This window comes from Bubalus kerabau, chromosome X (genome assembly GCF_029407905.1).
Source record: "Bubalus kerabau isolate K-KA32 ecotype Philippines breed swamp buffalo chromosome X, PCC_UOA_SB_1v2, whole genome shotgun sequence".
NCBI classification, from domain to species: domain Eukaryota; kingdom Metazoa; phylum Chordata; class Mammalia; order Artiodactyla; family Bovidae; genus Bubalus; species Bubalus kerabau.
In genome coordinates, this window is record NC_073647.1 from 44,390,069 (window position 1) to 44,409,249 (window position 19,181).

A 19,181-nucleotide genomic window follows, 5' to 3' on the forward strand; every position below is an offset into this window, starting at 1 on the left:
GTCTCCAGCATCGTCAGATTCATAGAAGACAGAAAGTAGAATGGTGTAGGTGCCAGGAGCTGAGGGAGTTGGTGTTTAATGGGTACAGATTTCAGTTTAGGAAGATGAAAAGAGATCTGGAGGTTGGTTGCACAGTGATGTGAACATACTTAATGAACCTAAAATACACATTGAGTGTCCACATCTCTTTCTTCTTACTCTTATATCACTCCCTGTTCAAAACATTCAGTGGCAATTCACTTCACAGAAAATAAAGGCCACACCTCTCAGCTCAGTCTACAGACTTCCCCACCTCTTTTCTGTTTTGTGCATCCAGACCATTTGCCTTTTCTAGGCCCCTGCCTGGGAGAAGGCAATGGCACCCCACTCCAGTACTGTTGCCTGGAAAATCCCATTGGTGGAGGAGCCTGGTAGGCTGCAGTTCATGGGGTCGCGAAGAGTCAGACACGACTGAGCGACTTCACTTTCACTTTCCACTTTCATGCATTGGAGAAGGAAATGGCAACCTACTCCAGCGTTCTTGCCTGGAGAATCCCATGGACGGAGAAGCCTGGTAGGCTGCAGTCCATGGGGTCGCACAGAGTTGGACACGACTGAAGCAACTTAGCAGCAGCAGCAGCAGGCCCCTTCCTGGGAAGGTGAGGGTTTAGGGGCCAGTGTTGTGGAGCTGAAGCCCCTGCTCTCAGCATTGATGTTGTGTACACTCACAGAAGCCCCTGTTTTGAGTAGTGACTACTTTCCTCAATTGTCCCTGGTATCTCTTGGCCCAGAAATCCTCTCTTTAATCCTCTCCAGAGCACAGTTTCTCCATGCCTCACTTACAGAGGTACTGAGGAAAGCCTGTTTTTGAGCTGACTGAGGATTCTGTGACATAATAAACTGGGTCTCAGTCTCCCCATGGCGGCCTGGATTCAGCCTCCTCCGCTCTGCTTAGTCAGCTACCCCTGGTACATCTCTCAGTTGCTATGCTGGTCTCCCTTTCTGTTATTCCTGCCATTTTGAGTTTATTGTTGAAAGTGTTATCGACTCCAAGCTCTCTCTGCTTGCCACACAACAGGCCAATAAATCCGGGAGATGAGGTGTTGAGGCAAGGAATATTGGCTGACAGAGAAGATGGCACAGTAATGTCTCAAAATAAGCATTTTATGGGGGTCTGGATGGCAGGTTCTTTTATAGAACAGAGGTGGGGGAGAGGTTAGGAAGCAAAGTAAAAAGGCCATTAATCTTGTAAATATCTCCTAGAATGTCAAGCCTCAGTCAGGAGTTGGATTAATTTCTTCCTTCCTGGCATCCACAGGTAAACAAGGCCCTGAAAAAAGGTGCTTTAGTTTAACATTCAGGCAGAGGGGTAGGATTCTCTGAGGCAGGCCATTATGTATGATTATAATAACAAAAGTAATGGAAAGCAAGTCAAAGAAACAGTTCCAACACAAGTCAGAATTGACTTCTCCCTGCAACCAAAGGCGAGAGTGAGATTGATGTTCCTGACTATTCCACCATCTTTACCTGAAGCCTGAGCTAACTAGGACCTGGCTAACAGAAGCCAGACAACAGAAGCCAAAAGGAAAGCATTTCAAACAGAGGGAGCCACATTAGTCAGATCTGGAAGCTATGTAACAGGATGGTGTCTGCCGAAAACCTAGATTGTGGAGGGCTGGTGCTCTACTAGTTCCCTATGATGACCTGCCTTTGACAACCTCAAAGTTGGTCATGAGGGGCTTGGTAAGATGGGATGATGTCCAGGAGGGCCAGTTCTGTACTGTGCTCTGCAACACATGTATTCAGGGACCAGGAGCGCCTAGAGGTTGGTATGGTTTGAGCTCCAGTTACAATACTAGCTGGACCATCAGTTCTGGAACAGGAGCTTCTGTCTGCTTTGATGGGCCTGGTTGAATTAATCAAGCCATAATCTGCTGCCTTCGCTTACTTGAAATTTGACATTGAAAAGCTTTTTTTTTTTTTTTTCCCTGACAATATCTCCATTTAGGATTGCTTTGTTGAACAGATAGCCATGAAATTAGAGAAATGGTATAAAAGGCAGCAGGAACGATACATACATTGTATGTTGTCTTCACTGCTCCTGCTGCTCTTTGTCAAAAAGAAAAGTACAAAGTGAGACTATTAGGCATTGGCAGTAGCCATGTGAACAGGCCCATTCAGTTCTTTTTTAATTCCTGAATCTTGCGGATTCCCTTGTGACTCATCTGGTAATAAATTCACCTGCAATGTGGGAGACCTGGGTTCGATCCTTAGGTTGGGAGGAGCCCCTGGACAAGGCAAAGGCTACCCACTCCAGTATTCTGGCCTGGAGAATTCCATGAACTGTATAGTCCATGGGATCACAAAGAGTCGGACACGACTGAGCAACTTTCACTTGTGGATTAAACATAACATAACACAGCATTTCAGACATGACCAACATAAATTTTTTAAATTTAATTTTTATATTGAAGTATAGTTGATTTACTATGTTGTGTTAGTTTCAGGTGTATAGCATAGTGATTCAGTTATACACACACACATACAAACTCTTTTCAGATAATTTCCCTTTATGGATTATTAAAAAATGTTGAGTATAGTTCCCTGTGCTATAAAGTATGACCCTGTTAATTATCTATTTTATATATAGTAGCGTGTATATGCTGATCCCAACTTCCTAATTTATCCCTCTTCTATCCCTCTCCACTTTGGTAACCATAGGTTTGTTTTCTATGTCTGTGGGTTTATTTCTGCTTTGTATGTAAGTTCATTTGTATCATTTAAAAAATATTTCACAGGTAAGTGATATCATATGATGTTTGTCTTTCTCTGACTGACTTCACTTAGTATGATAAGCTCTAGGTCCATCCATGTTACTGCACATGGCGATGCTTCATTCTTCTTAATGGCTGAGTAACAGCAAGGAGAGATAAGAAAGCCATCCTCAGTGATCAATGCAAAGAAATAGAGGAAAACAATAGAATGGGAAAGACTAGAGATCTCTTCAAGAAAATTAGAGATACCAAGGGAACATTTCATACAAAGATGGGCTCAATAAAGGACAGAAATGGTATGGACCTAACAGAAGCAGAAGATATTAATAAGAGGTGGCAAGAATACACAGAAGAACTGTACAAAAAAGATCTTCATGACCCAGAAAATCACGATGGTGTGATCACTCACCTAGAGCCAGACATCCTGGAATGTGAAGTCAAGTGGGCCTTAGAAAGCATCACTATGAACAAAGCTAGTGAATATGATGGAATTCCAGTTGAGCCATTTCAAATCTTAAAAGATGATGCTGAGAAAGTGCTGCACTCAATATGCCAGCAAATTTGGAAAACTCAGCAGTGGCCACAGGACTGGAAAAGGTTAGTTTTCATCCCAATCCCAAACAAAGGCAATGCCAAAAAATGCTCAAACTACCGCACAATTGCACTCGTCTCACATGCTAGTAAAGTAATGCTCAAAATTCTCCAAGCCAGCCTTCAGCAATACATGAACCATGAACTTCCAGATGTTCAAGCTGGTTTTAGAAAAGGCAGAAGAACCAGAGATCAAATTTCCAACATCCTCTGGATCATTGAAAAAGCAAGAGAGTTCCAGAAAAACATCTATTTCTGCTTTACTGACTATGCCAAAGCCTTTGACTGTGTGGATCATAATAAACTGTGGAAAATTCTGAAAGAGAAGGGAATACCAGACCACCTGACCTGCCTCCTGAGAAACCTGAATGCAGGTCAGGAAGCAACAGTTAGAACTGGACATGGAACATGTATTTTTTTTGAATTACAGTATTACCCAGATATATGCCCCAGAGAAGGCAATGGCAACCCACTCCAGTACTCTTGCCTGGAAAATCCCATGGATGGAGGAGCCTGGTTGGCTTCAGTCCATGGGGTCGCAAAGAGTCGGACACGACTGAGCAACTTCACTTTCACTTTTCACTTTCATGCATTGGAGAAGGAAATGGCAACCCACTCTGGTGTTCTTGCCTGGAGAATCCCAGGGATGGCAGAGCCTGGTGGGCTGCCTTCTATGGGCTTGCAAAGAGTCAGACACAACTGAAGGGACTTAGCAGCAGCAACAGCAGCAGATATATGCCCAGGAGTGGGATTGTTGGGCCATATAGTAGTTCTATTTTTAGTCTTTTGAGGAACTTCCATACTGTTCTCCATAGTGGTTGCACCAATTTACATTCCCGTCAATAGTGTCAGAGGGTTCCTCTTGTCCAGACCCTCTCCAGCATTCACTGTTTATAGATTTTTTGATGATGGCCATTCTGACCAATGTGAAGTGATACCTCATTGTAGTTTTTATTTGTAATGCAATATTTTTAAAAGTTCAAAGCAGCAAGCCAAACTATACCTGTGAACTGGCTGCCTATTTTTGTAAATGAGATTTTATTGGACACAAGGCCAGGGTTAGTGTGAACCAAGTGAGGCATGATTCTGCAAGTGCAGGATTAGATCCTGTCATTATCTAAAACTTTGGTGTTTTGCTCATCATGCATTTTTTGCATTCATTTTCATTTTCAGCACACTGCATTAAAATATTATTTATCTGGATTCTGGAGGCTTTGGGCGCACTTTTAAATTTTGCACCTCAGGCGAGTGCGTCAGTCACCTCACCTTAATCCAAAGTCTTCCCTCCCTTTCTGTGAGCCACATGATCATGTAAAAAGGGGGCTACAGGCACAGGCCTCTTTAGTTAAAACCATGGGCTTTCCCTGACCCATAATTCAAAGGCACAAATTAATCCCTCCTCAGAAACTGCTAAGTGAGCAGAGTATTGGATTATGACTCTTGCCGCATATGGTACTCTTACTATCCATCCATCAATCTTTCCTTTTTCCTTTGTTATAGCCAAGTCCCAGCTGAAATTAAAATTTGGACTTCCAAGCCATTAAATACCTAGATCAAAGCTTAATTGAATTATGACATACACATTAAATTCAACCTGAGAGATAGACAAATGGGACTATTTGAGTAGTATGTGCATATATACAGATGTGTCCCCACCTAGCTTTTTGGCACAAACTAGCTTAAAGCTCAGGTGAAATCCCATCTCTATGTCAAAATTTTTGAATTTATGGTATCTGATTATTTTCTAAAGAGATTGGGCCTCCTGAAAGTATGGTTCTAGCAATAAAATCCTACATTCAACTCCAATACAGCTCAATTTTCATTAACCCATGTTGTACCAAAGCAAGGCCTTGGAGCTAGAGTTAAATAGAGGATTTTCACATCCCTTGCAATGAGAACAGTGGCATAATGAGGTTAGGACCATTGGTGCATCCCATACACGAAAGAGCTGATGGGTCTCCTAAGACATCTAGAGAGATCTTTAAAATGTCAGCCTCCAATTAAAATAAATAAACTAATTTTAAAAATAGATTAGAAAGGAAAAAAAGGTGCCTGATAATATTTGCAGTGATGGAGATACATCCTTTTCAGAAGGCACACAATTGCTTTATCAGCTTGAATGATTTTCTTAGTGCCATTGGTACTCCTGCCAGGAAAATCCCATGGATGGAGGAGCCTGGTGGGCTGCAGTCCATGGGGTCACTGAGGGTCGGACACGACTGAGCGACTTCACTTTCACTTTTCACTTTGATGCATTGGAGAAGGAAATGGCAACCCACTCCAGTGTTCTTGCCTGGAGAATCCCAGGGACGGGGGAGCCTGGTGGGCTGCCGTCCATGGGGTCACACAGAGTTGGACACGACTGAAGTGACTTAGCAGCAGCAGCAGTCTAATAAGTAGACTACATAAGAGGAGCTTTTTTTAAATTTATTTAAGCAACTTATCTAATGAGCAAGGTCGGCTGGGTGCTGTGGAAATGCAGCATGTGATTCAAATACACCAGCAGAAGAAAACCTACTAAATGAATTGTTGGCAGCTCCTCCCCCAACAATCTCATTATGTCTTTGTCCTTCCTCATAGTAAAACTCTAGCTGCAAACTGGGTGCAGTAGCATCAGGGGATGTCATGCCTTCTGACGGCTCCTAGAACCAGGGTCAGTGGGGTTCACTGGGGTTTCAGGCCCCAGGGAAGGAAGACAAGGACAAGCTTCATCCATGCATGGGCCAGGCTTGGGGAATATCTCAGAAACACTTATAAAGATGGAGCCTGGCTCAAGGAGACCATCAGGCCATGTACACTGGGGAAGCAGAGTATTGCTTCTGAGGCTGCCAGACAGGCAGCTGCCCCTGTGAGTCATTTCCCTCAGTTCGCTGTGACTGCCGTAAAGTAGTTCCACTTGCGGTTTAAAATGATGGAGCTTTATTGACTCGGTTCTGGAGGCCAGAAGTCTTAAGTCAAGGTGTCAGCAGAGCCATGTTCCCTCTGAGAGCTCGAGGGTACAATCTTTTCGGGCCTCTTCCCCCTTCTGTGGCCCCGGGGCAGTATGTGGCTTGTGGCTACATCACTCCAGTCTCCACTTCCATCTTCACAACATCTTCTCCTGTGTGTGCCTTTTTCTCTTCTGTCTCTTATAAGGACATCCTAAATCCAAGATGATCTTATTCTGAGATCCTCAATCACACCTTCTTTTCCTGAATAAGGTCACATTCATGAGTTTGGGTGAATGTGACCTTTTGGTTGTTGTTGTTTAGTCACTAAGTCATGTCCAATTCTTTGTGACCCCATGGACTGTAGCCCACCAAGCTCCTCTGTCCATGGGATTTCCTAGGCAATAATACTGGAGTAGGTTGCCATTTCCTTCTCCAGGGGATCTTCTCGACCCAGTGATCAAACCTGGGTGTCCTGCATTGGCAGGTGGATTCTTTACACTGAGCCACCAGGGAAACTCTTTTAGAGGGCCACAATTTAATTCACTCCACTCTAGATTTTGAGTCCCCCGATAATCACACATTTCTCTGTGGGGAGGATGAATCAGTGTAGTGTAGTAAAGCAACACAGACCCTTGTAGAGTGTTCAAAAGCCTTGTGGAAGGAGCTTCTGTGTAGCACAGGGAACTCTTCTTAATGTTATATGGCAGCCTGGATGGGAGGGGAGTTTGGGGGAGGATGGATACATGTATATGTATGACTGAGTCCCTTCACTCTTCACCTAAAACTATCACAACATAATTAACCAGTTTTGCATGCTAAGCTACTTCAGTCATGTCCAACTCTTTGCAACCCTATGTACTGTAGCCTGCCAAGCTCCTCTGTTCATGGGATTCTCCAGACAAGAATACTGGAGTGGGTTGCCATGACCTCCTCTAGGGGATCTTCCAAACCCAGGGATCGAATCTGTGTCTCTTATGTCTCCTGCGTTGGCAGGCAGGTTCTTTACTACTAGCGCCACCCAGGAAGCCCTATGGAAAAGAAAAAGTTGAAAAGCCTTGTGGAGAATCATGAGCACTGCTCCATGGGTTATGATGTGAAAAGAGGCCAAGTGCTCAGACCTTGCAAGACAATTAACCTTTACGTGAAAGTCAGCACATTTGTCTTCCTTCCATTTGTCTTTATGTCTGAGTTTTCACAAAGGACTTGCTTCAGCCACCTTTCTGAGATTCAGCTGACTTTTTCCTGGGGGATCAGTTTTAGGAGACCGGTCCCCATGGATCAGAGCATATCTCTTATGAGTGGTGTCCTGGTCCTTCAGCCATGCTCACAGAGCCTGGCACAGAGCAAGCATAAAGAAATGCTTGTGGAACATGAATGAAGAACTGAAGAAAGGGAAGAAAGAAGGCAGATAGGAAGATGGGCAGTCTCCATTTGTCCCTCCCACCTTCAACCCTTCAAGTACAGGTCCTTCCTAGTACAGGTCCCTCCCAGACCATAGCTCTGACAGTCTCGTCATGCTGCAACTGATGTGTTTGCTATAACTCATATGAATCATACTGAATGCTTTTCAGATGGCTTTGCAGTTGTATTGTAGAAGAAGAATCCTCCCTTGACTCATAACTGAGTGCTTTCTTGTTTTCTTGTACCAAATACATTCAGTACAAAGAGCCTTGGCTTGGGAGTAAGCAGATCTAGATTCTACTTCCAGCTGGGTCACTACCAAGGGATGTGATCTTGACCAAACCCTTTCCCTCTCTGGGCTCCAGTTTTCTTGAAGGTAAAATAAAAGATTAGACAAAGGGATCTCTGAGGCTTTTTCTACAACTGAAGCTCTTCCCCATTGGTGATGTTTCTGGAGAAAAATACTTTGTATGGGTCAAAACCAAGCTGAATTGAAACAAAGATGGGAATTTCAATGTCTCCTACACCAGGATTTGCTGACCTCACTCCACTCTCCCACTCTAGCCCCCAGATGAAGTGACACTCCACAGTTGACTGCCTTAAGCCTCAGCCCCAGGACTCCAATAGTCTTGCTTGCTGATCAGACCTTCCCTCTTGGAGAGAAAGAGACTCAGGACACAAGAGCCATATGTGTGAATCCAGTGGTCCTTTCTACATTCTAGACCTTAACACATAGCCACACACAGACCACATGCATGCTCTTTTATGGAGCCAAATCCTGGAGATGGTTTATAATTATTCATATGGTTATCTGAGCTTGATTCATATTTTTAAAAATCAATAGCTGTTTTCTCATGGCTTATTTTTGTGAGTGCGTGCGTGTGTGCTAAGTCGCTTCAGTCATGTCTGACTCTTTGTGACCCCGTGGACTGTAGCCCACCAGGCTTCTCTGTCCATGGGATACTCCAGGCAAGAATACTGGAGTGGGCTGCCATTTACTCCTCCAGGAGACCTTCCTGACACCCAGGGATTGAACCCACATCTCCTGCGTCTCTTGCACTTGCAGGTGGATTCTTTACCACTGTGTCACTTGGGAAGCCCCCATTCTTTCCAAATTGAAGTTAGTAATATATGTTCACCAAAGAGGGAAATAAAATGTACCTCTATAAACTCTTCCAAATTACTTCAATGAATATATTAATAGGTGAGAAAGAATCAAGGTTTTGTCAATATTTTATGTGTAGTTCAGTTCAGTTCAGTTGCTCAGTCATGTCCGACTCTTTGTGACTCCATGAACTGCAGCACGCCAGGCCTCTCTGTCCATCACCAACTCCCAGAGTCCACCCAAACCCATGTCCATTGAGTCGGTGATGCCATCCAACCATCTTATCCTCTGTTGTCCTCTTCTCCTCCTGCCCTCAATCTTTCCCAGCATCAAGGTCTTTTCAAATGAGTCAGCTCTTCGCATCAGGTGGCCAAAGTATTGGAGTTTCAGCTTCAACATCAGTCCTTCCAATGAACACCCAGGACTGATCTCCTTTAGGATGGACTGGTTGGATCTCCTTGCAGTCCCAGGGACTCTCAAGAGTCTTCTCCAACACCATGGTTCAAAAGCATCAATTCTTCAGTGCTCAGCTTTCTTTATAGTCCAACTCTCACATCCATACATGACCACTGGAAAAACCATAGCCTTGACTAGATGGACCTTTGTTGGCAAAGTAATGTCTCTGCTTTTTAATATGCTGTCTAGGTTGGTCATAACTTTCCTTCCAAGGAGTAAGGGTCTTTTAATTTCATGGCTGCAGTCACCATCTGCAGTGCTGTCAATGCAGCTTTAAAGAATGACATTTTACCCACTGCATTGATAGCTTCCTCCCATGGGCCTTTCCACGTGGAGGGTGCATCCTCTTCCACAAATCCAGAGGACCCTGGGTGAGGAAACAGCGGCTGAAGCCTGATGGCTTCCACATCAGCTCCCACCCTTACTGGCTTCTGGAGCTTGGGCAAATCCTTTCCCATCTTTGAGCTTTAGTTCTCTTCTCTGAAGTCAGGGTCATGGCATACCTGGCCTGGGTACCTGTCCAATCACGGGGCCACTGGGACCATTAGAGAACAAGGCCACCACAAGGGAATCACTGTGTCAAAGGTCCGTCACTAGTACTCTGTGCTACAGTCCTCAAAAGGAGGGTGTTTGGCATGGTCTCTGAAGCACCTGGCTCAAGGACACCATTCACATCAAATACGGTGTGAACCTGTGGATATGCACCCCTGGGAAGAGGCCTGGCCCGTATCCCAGTTTGATGAGGACTGAGCTGCTTCTGGGGCTCCTGGCCGTGTGGAGGAAAAAACGGTATGATTGGCCTGTAGGGGGTCTGACTCTTGGATGGCTTTGGCTGTCTGTAAAGTGGCTTCAGATCAATTATTTTATCTACCCAGGAATTCTGCAAGGCAGATAATATTATCATTAGTATGTCCATTTTCCGGAAGAGGAAAGTAAGGATCAGATAAGTTGAATTACTTATCCAAAGTGTACAGCTTATAAGTGACAGATATGGAGCTTACACCCAAGTGTTCAGGCTTCTGGAAGCTCTTCCCATGATCCAAATAAGTTTGGGGTTTGGCATTATCAAGGACAAATGTGTGGATGATGCAGTTTTTCACATGTAAACTGAAAGGAAACTTTTCCCATATGTTTATTCATTCATTTATTCAATAAAAAGTAACTAGAAGCTTCTGCTGTGCCAGGTGCAGCCTTGAACGTCTTAATTTAAAATGGAGGTCAACCAAATAAGATGTCAGGTTTGCTTTTTATCCCCAGCATATAGTCTTTTACTCAGTTTCAGGACTTTGTTTTAGGATAACATCAAAATCTGTCTGCCAAGGAAGGATTCTCTCCTAATTTTTTATCCTCTCTTCTTTTCTCTCTGAGAGCCTCTCCTAACTGTGACTAAGAGCACAGACTCTGGACTCAAACTGTCTGGATTAAAATCTCAGCTCTACTACTTCCTAGCTGTGTGATCTCAGGCAACTTACTTACCCTCTCTCTGCCTCTGTTTTCTCATGTGTAAAGTGGGGTTTATAACAGTAGCCATCTCATCAGGTTGTAAGGAGAATTATATCAGTTACTATTTTCAAGGTGTTTAGAACAATGTCTAGCCCATGTTAAGTGCTGTATAAATATATGCCATTATTACTATTATTGCCCTTGGGATGAGAGGTGGGAAAGAAAAGTGGAAATTCTCAGAAAAAACTCAGGGCTAGTGGGAAGTGGAGCAAATTGGTGTCATTAGATCTAATCAAACAGCTTGTTAAAGTATCTGCAAGTGTCCCAAACTCCACTGCAAGCAGACACAGATCACCTAGACACACAGATGCCTTCTGTCTTGCTTTTTGTTCTTTGGTCATTGACGATGAAAACCACCCATTAGAAAGGAAACGGGCAGAAGGGGCTGCTTCAGACCCTTATCCTGCAGAGAGGAATAGAGCAAGTCAGCGGGAGGCTGCCACTGGGAACCATTGTGCCCAAGGAGACACCTTGCCTGTCCTGCTCCTATCCATCTGAGACATATAGGGTCATGAGTGTTCCCTTAGTCAAGGACATAAATTTAGTTAATACAAGGAACTACAACTCTTTCCTTTTATCTGGAGTTTTTAAGTCTCAGCTGAGTTCTCAGAGTGATTTATTCTTAAATCTGCCAACCCTGTGGAAATGAGGTGAGAAAAACTAGGTTGCCCAAGAGTGAGACAATTGAGGTTGAGTCCTGGCTCCACCACTTAATGGCTTTGTGACCTTGAGCCAATTGTCTCCGTTCTCTGCACCTCTATGCCCCACATTAAGTAGAGCTTGAACTTCACACTTAGCTCTTATGTTGGGGATTGTGGGGATGGAGCCATTCAGTTACCTTCTGGGAGGAAGGTGTCTCCCATCCGGACTGATCACATGCTTTGGTGGACTGTTCCCTTGCTCCCTGTACGTTTCCCAGGCATCAATTCTAGTCCTTTGAAAGTCTCTGGCAGTAAGGGATGGTCTGATTCCTCTCTCTGCCTTCACTGTCTCCTGAGTACTTGATAAACATCTGTGGCATAAATGACTGAATGAGCAAGGCAGAGGATGTGTTGCACCAGCCTAAACTGTGTCATGGGCTTCCCTGGGGGCACAGTGGTAAAGAATCCACATGCCAGTGCAGGAAACACAAAAGACACAGGTTCAATCCCTGGCTTGGGAAGATCCCCTGGAGTAGGAAGTGGCAACCCACTTCAGTATTCTTGCCTGGGAAATCCCAAGCACAGAGGAGCCTGGCAGGCTATGGTCCACAGTAGCATAGTATTAGTCACTTAGTCGTGTCCAACTCTTTGCGACCCCATGGACTGTAGCCCATCAGGCTCCTCTGTCCATGGAATTCTCCAGGCAAGAATACTGGAGTGGCTAGCCACTCCCTTCTCCAGAGGATCTTCCCGACCCAGGAATCGAACCCAGGTATCCCACATTGCTGATGGATTCTTTACTATCTTAGCCACCAGGGAAGTCCATAAGGTTACAAAGAATTGGACACAACTGAAGTGATTTAGCACCCATGAATGTAAACCGTGCTATGTGCAGGGCTCCCCAGCTGGGTGTGGCAAGTTTAACACTGACCGTGGTGCTTGTTGTTCATGTGACTTTGAGCCGAGCCTGTCTGGGCCTCAGTTTCCTCAGTTCTGGCATCCTATGGCCCCAGGGATGCTTCTAGCATAACCTTTCTGTGTTTTCCTCTAGTGACGGCAATCCATGCCTACTCTTTCAGCGGCCTGGAAAGTTCTCTGTGTGCCCAGTGTCACCTGGAGGAGACTGGCACTCTCTCCTGAGGCGGCCATGTCTCTGCTATGACTCTTCTAGAGACAGTGACTCTTTCCCTGTAGTTCTACCACCTGACAGTGGCTCCCAAAGGCCCGGACACATCGACCTCATAGGCTCAGGGTCTCCCACCCAAGATCCATTCTTCTTACCTGACCTCTGCCCCAAGCAGAGTTGGGGGCGACTGACAGCCCAGTGAGTGAATGGCTCCCCAAACTGGCTGTGTGTCAGAATCCCTTGGAACACATGCCCCAAAATACAGAAAACTAAGCAAACCCCAGTCTCCACTGGATGCATGTTCTGGTGATATGAACAGAGATCTGTATGACATTCATAATGAAAGCCTTTTCACCCCAGTTGTTAACAAGATAAAATATAGTCTTCCTTTTTCTCCCATGCCATCCCCTCAGAGTTCACTCTTGCCAGGACATGGCAACTGTGTTCTGTGCTCAGAAATGAGGCCCAGCTACCTTTCAGGGTACCCAGGTGAAAGAAACCTGGATTCGTCACGAATGTCACATTCTGTATCACATAACAGCTTTGGTCTTCAGGTTGGTAGTCTCAGGTTGCAGAAGGCTGGGTTTTTTCACTGAGTCCCTGTGCAAAGTTTAATTAAAGTTTCCCAACAAAGACACTGTCCCCTGCTACAGCCCATAGAGATACCTGCACCGGAAATTAATGGGAAGTTTTTCTTAAAAAGGTGTTTATGAGAAATGTACCACCCTCCTCCCATTTTAGAATGTCTAAGATGGATGTTTTCTTTTGGGGGTGGGAGAAGAATCTGGGTTAAGAGAATTTAGAGTGCTCAAGAAGAGTCACAGAGAAGTGAGGAGGTTGGCCCTGGCACAAGGGCCCTGTCACAAGGGACCACTGAACCGGGAGTCTGCAGGACTGATTTCCAATTCCAGCTGCGAAACAAATTTGTTGTACTGCCCTAGGTAGGTTCTTTGGCTTTTCCAGCCTTTGAAAAGCCTTTAGTCTCCTTCCTCATCCTCTCTTTCATGAAGTCTAAGGGAAGCATCATTTCTGGCAGAACAGTCTCTGGTCTGTCTCTGGCTTGTCAGGTGCCCTCATCCCCTTGCCAGGCCACCAGTTTCATGGGGACAGCACACATTCTCATTTCAGAAACAGCTCCTCTTTGGTTTTCAACTGGAGGCTTCTTGAAAGCTTATGAGGCACTGCGGGCAAACAGCAACATGGGAACTCATGGGCGCTCCCTAAATTGCCTGTGATCAATGGAAAGGATGCTTCTCATACACAGTAAAGTACAGACGGAGAGTTCCTTTTTTCTGTTCCCTAAGCCTAACCCTAACCTTAAGCCCAGCTCTAATTCTGCCCATTGAAACAAAATAAACAAAAATATCCACACATGAACACTTAAAAGCTCTCCTAAAAGGGAGTTCTACTAAAGGGAAGATTTTTCCATTTTTTCTCTTTGGTAGTGGAGAGGAGGGAGGAGAGGGGCATGGGGCGTGCTCTGAGGCAGTGGTGGTTCCAAATATAAGCAGCCTAGAGGGCCACACGCGGAGAAGGCGATGGCACCCCACTCCAGTACTCTTGCCTGGAAAATGTCATGGACACAGGAGCCTGGTAGGCTGCAGTCCATGGGGTCGTGAAAAGTCGGACACGACTGAGCGACTTCACTTTCATTTTCATGCATTGGAGAAGGAAATGGCAACCCACTCCAGTGTTCTTGCCTGGAGAGTCCCAGGGACGGGGGAGCCTGGTGGGCTGCCATCTATGGGGTCGCAAAGAGTCGGACACAACTTTAGCGACTTAGCAGCAGCAGCAGAGGGCCACACGAGGCAACGGGAGCACTGAGGCCAGCCATTTATTCCAGAGCACCTGGGCCTGACTCATGTGCCGGAACCACCTCAAAATTCTTGGTTTCCACTGGCAAACTGGCACCCAGCACCATCACACCCAAGCTCAGCAGCAACCCCCACAGCAAGCACAGTGAGTGTTAAAAGTGAAAGCGTTAGTCGCTCAGTCATGTCCGACTCTTTGTGAGCCCATGGACTGTAGCCCGCCAGACTCCTCTATCCATGGGATTCTCCAGGCAAGGCTACTGGAGTGTGTGGGGGTGGGTTGCCTTGCCTTTCTCCAGGGCATCTTCCCAACCCAGGGATCAAACCCAGGTCTCCCCACCTTACAGGCAGATCCTTTAGCATCTGAGCAACCAGGGAAGCCCTAAGTACAGCAAGGGCCATCTTCAAAAGTGCTGCCGCTCTCCTCAGGGGGAGCCCTGAAACTGGCCCAGAGATTGCCTCACTTAGACGGGAAGGCAGCCCAGTGGAAAGGTGCTGCTCCCAGCTACGCAGCTTCTGTACCTCTCTGTGCCAGAGGCCCTTTTCTCTTCCCACCTCTCCCTCTCTCTGCCCTTTGGGCCCAGAGTAGGTGTGCAGGGAGATGGGTAGAACAGAGGTGTTATCAGAGCACTTGCTTCATTAGTTTTATTCTGAAATCAGCACAGAACATGATATACCAGCTCAAGGGGTACTTTTCTAGTTAGCCAAGGCAGTTCTCCTAGAAGTGCCCATTTTATTATTAAATAAACATTTGGGCTGTGTTGAAGTTGGCCCAAACTGTAGGACGACTACATAGCTTGGAGGAATCTGTTAGGTTTTTCCTTTTCCTAATTGATCTACGAGTGACACCAGGCACATATATTTATACTCGTTTTTCTTCTGGGTGAAGTATAAATAATAGATTGTGATCCCCTGATTAAAGTGGAGACATATGCAGGAAAACAGGGCAAATAGTGGGAGGAGGACGTGCTTGAGGTAGCGCTGTCGAGAGCCGTAAGGAGAGGGAGATTGCAGACGCTGCTCATACCTCAAAGCACTGACCTTTGGCTATGAATTAATCGTTTGGAGATCATATTGCTCCTGTGCTTTACTCTCAGGAGGAATTGATCACACGCTGAAATTAATTACAAATTGGGATTAACCATTTGCTTTTATCTCATGGCTGAAATTTATTTTTCATCTGTAGTTGCCTTAATGCTTTTACACCAAGGTTTTTCTTCACTGTACTGCTAATTCCAGGAAATTCCCTGCAGTGAATGGACATGTCTGCCCACTCAGCCACTCAGAAAAACATGAAGCCTGAAAGGCAATAAAACTAAACACTGCCCTGGATTAGTAGAGCTGGGCCAGAGTAGAAAATGTTTAATTCCTAATCAGAAGTGGATTGAATCACTCCAGAGGTTCGAAGATGAAGGCTGGAGCCACTACAATGAGGGGTATTCACAGTGGCTGAGATGCAAACAACAGCAGCAGCAACATAGCTGAAGGGGCTCAGTTCACAGCCTGTGTAACCTGAAGCGACAAGGCCAGGTGGTCACCCTGGAGTGGACGCACTCTCTGGCTGTTTTGCTCTTGATGACATGGAGCATCCAGTCAGGGGAAGGCTATGCCCTCTGCACCGGCCAAAATCCATTTGCAAGGTTGTAGGGTGTTCTGTGGGCCACCCTCCCAGGCTGGGGAGCAGCCAAACTGCAACAGGGTCCGAGAAAGTGTTACTGAACGTGGCAAAAAGAGGGACAGATTCAGTGGGAAACCCCAGGTTGATTTCCACCCATCTTTCTACCTAAAGAGCTCATAATTTGTTCAGGAGTTCCAGGAACACAGCATAGTAAAACCGAGTAGTCCAAGGGGGGACCAGGCCAAGTGCTGGGTGTATTCAGAGAGGGGCACTCACTTCCACCTGGGGTCCCAGGGCTGGGGGCCTGGCCAGCTGCACGGAGAAGGGGCTTAGATAATTGCTCTCCTCTCTGACCTCCCACAGCACATTGTTTACCCCTCTGCTCGAGTGCTCAGCGAGCTGGACCTGCAATTGTCTGTTTACGTGTCTGTCTCTCCAATTAGACCTCAAGCCCTGAGAGGGCAAGGGGCACGCTTTGTTCAAATCCCCATTCCCAGGGCCAGACACAGTCTCTGCACACAGAAGGGTCTCAGGAAAGCTTTGCTGAAAAAGCAGCACTTCGGTTTTCTCTGTAAGAAGGGAGGTGATTCATTCCAGCCCTAGAAGCAGAGAGAAGTGTCTGAGTGTCCTTGGGCCCCAACTGGACCGTCCGCCCCTTTAGGGACAATCATACTCTCTTCTCTATAAACTTCCTAAGTGCCCAGACTTGTGCCTGCCCAGGTCAGGCGTTCTCCAACATGGACAAACAAGCCAATAGCATTCCTCCCCTTCCCACAAATTCAGAGAAACAAAGACAAAACAGAACCAAATTTTGCATTTAATACACAGTCAGCAGCTCACAGATTACTAGTTTATCACAAGAGAAAAAAATATATCTTTAAAATAGAAGCATCAGGTTCTCTTTGCATGCTAAGTTGCTCCAGTCATGTCTGACTCTTTGTGACCCCATGAACTATAGCCTACCAGGCTCCTCTGTCCATTGGATTTTCCAGACATGAATAGTGGAGTGGGCTGCCATGCCCTCCTCCAGGGGATCTTCCAGACCCAGGGATTAAACCCATATTGTTTATGTCTCCTGCATTGGCAGGTAGGTTCTTTACCATTAGCACCACCTGGGAAGCCCCAGGTTCTCCTTACCTTAACCCAGACCCCTAATAATGGGACAATCAGACCTTATGTTCCTTCTAATGTGATGCAATAGGAAGAATACAGTATCTCCTATGAAATATTCTTGCCAAAAACAAGCCATTAAAACTGGCTTTCAATTTACAGAAAATAAGGAAGCAGAGGATTGAGTTAAAAAAAACCACAAGGAAATAATCAGACAAAGCCAGAATATTAAACAATCCACAACATAACTAGCCTGGTATCTTTGTGTTATAGGGTTAGACCCAGATTCAAACAGAATAATGAGACTTCAAAATATAATATGTGATTCTTGACAGGATCTTGATTTTTTTCCACACAAATTTCAATTGTATTTACACATCAGTGGATGATACACCTGAATTGCGTAAGAGGATCTTGACTCTTAAAAAAAAAAAAGCCATAGAACATAGCTTGGAAATGATTTGTGAAATTTAATTACTATTTGATAATAGGTTGATTTTCTTAAGTGTGATGATGGTATTATTATGTAGGACAATGTCTTTCTTTTTAGGAGATGTGAAATGAAGTAATTCAGAGGGAGGCATCATGATGACTGCCAAAACCCACATACTCTTAAATCTAGGGTGCAGGTCTTTGGGTGTTAATCATTCCATTCTTTCTACTTCTTTAAAAAAAAATAACAGAATAGATTTAAAATTTGAAAAGTACACAGAAATCTCCAAACACCCCAAATATACAGAAATATCAAACCCAGAGTAGTAAGGATAAGCTGATCCTGCAGTAGTCCTCAGAGAACTTGAACCTGATACAGGTCCCAGGGGCTGGTTAAAAAGTCCCAGGCATAGAGGAGAGACGTGGCCAAGAAGACACATCCATGTTAGGTAGGGAAGTTAGAATAGAAGCAATGATAAGCCAAGAAATTGGTAAGCATTTTGGTATAAGGGCACATAAGTATAGTCTTTGGTATAAGACTACACAGTGTGCATGCATGCTAAGTTGCTTTAGTCGTATCCGACTCTCTGCAACCTCATGGCCTGTAGCCCACTAGGCTCCTCTGTCCATGGGACTGTCCAGGCAAGAAAATTGGAGTGGGTTGCCATTTCCTCCTCCAGGGGATCTTCCCAACTCAAGGACTGAACCTGTGTCTCTTATGTCTCCTGCATTGGCAGGCTGGGAAGTCCACAGACTACACAGAGTAATAGCAAATGAAAACTAATTGTGTTGCATTCATACCTCAGATCCTACATTGGGCAGGTCCAGAAATAAATCGGGGGAGATTCAAGGATGGGAGGCCAAAAAGGGATTCTGGTCCAGCAGGGGAGCTAAAGAGATAAACAGAGAAGTCCATTGGAGGTGCTCTGGTCGACCTCTACATACACATAGAGAGCCCATAGGAGACGAGGGTCTGTGCACCTGGGAGGGCACCTCCAGGGAGGGGTTCATGAAGATGTTGATGCGTCAGTGCACTTAGGGAACCACAGGTTTTTTGGATACAGCTAGAACATCAGGTTTGATGATAGTAGGGGCTGGAGAAGAGATGATTCTGCACAGGAAGTAAGAGGCCGTAGCATGGGACACATTCTGTGTCAAGATAAGGGAGCTGGCTTTTAATCTTTAGCCTGAAAGGACTGTCTTGGCTGTCTATTTTTGTGAATTTGAGATAAGGGTTGTGATTATTATTCTGACCTCTGCAATTCAAAATAATAATGAACACACACATTGCTTTAGAGTTTACAAAACACCATGTACATGGTCTCTTTCTTGATCTCACAGCAATGTGGTGAGATGTAGAGTCTTCATTTTTGTGGTGAATGAACAGAGGTTTGGCGAAGTTAGAGGATTTGGTTAAGGACACAGAATTTGTAAGTAGGTGATTTTGTCCTAGACTCTGACATTTTACATGACCCCCGTCAGTGTGTTAAGGTGCGCCCTCCCAAACAACACCACTTCAGGAAAGTGACACGCTGAATGAGTAAGGACGTGTGAAAGGTTATTTCTGTTTTGAAGATGTCCATAGCTGAAGAATTCATGATCTCTTTAGTGGATCTTTTCAGAGTTCCTGGAGGAAGTTCTCCTTTATGTCTAATCAAAATGAGGACTGCTTCAGTGAAAGCTCATTTCCTCTTCTTTGATTTT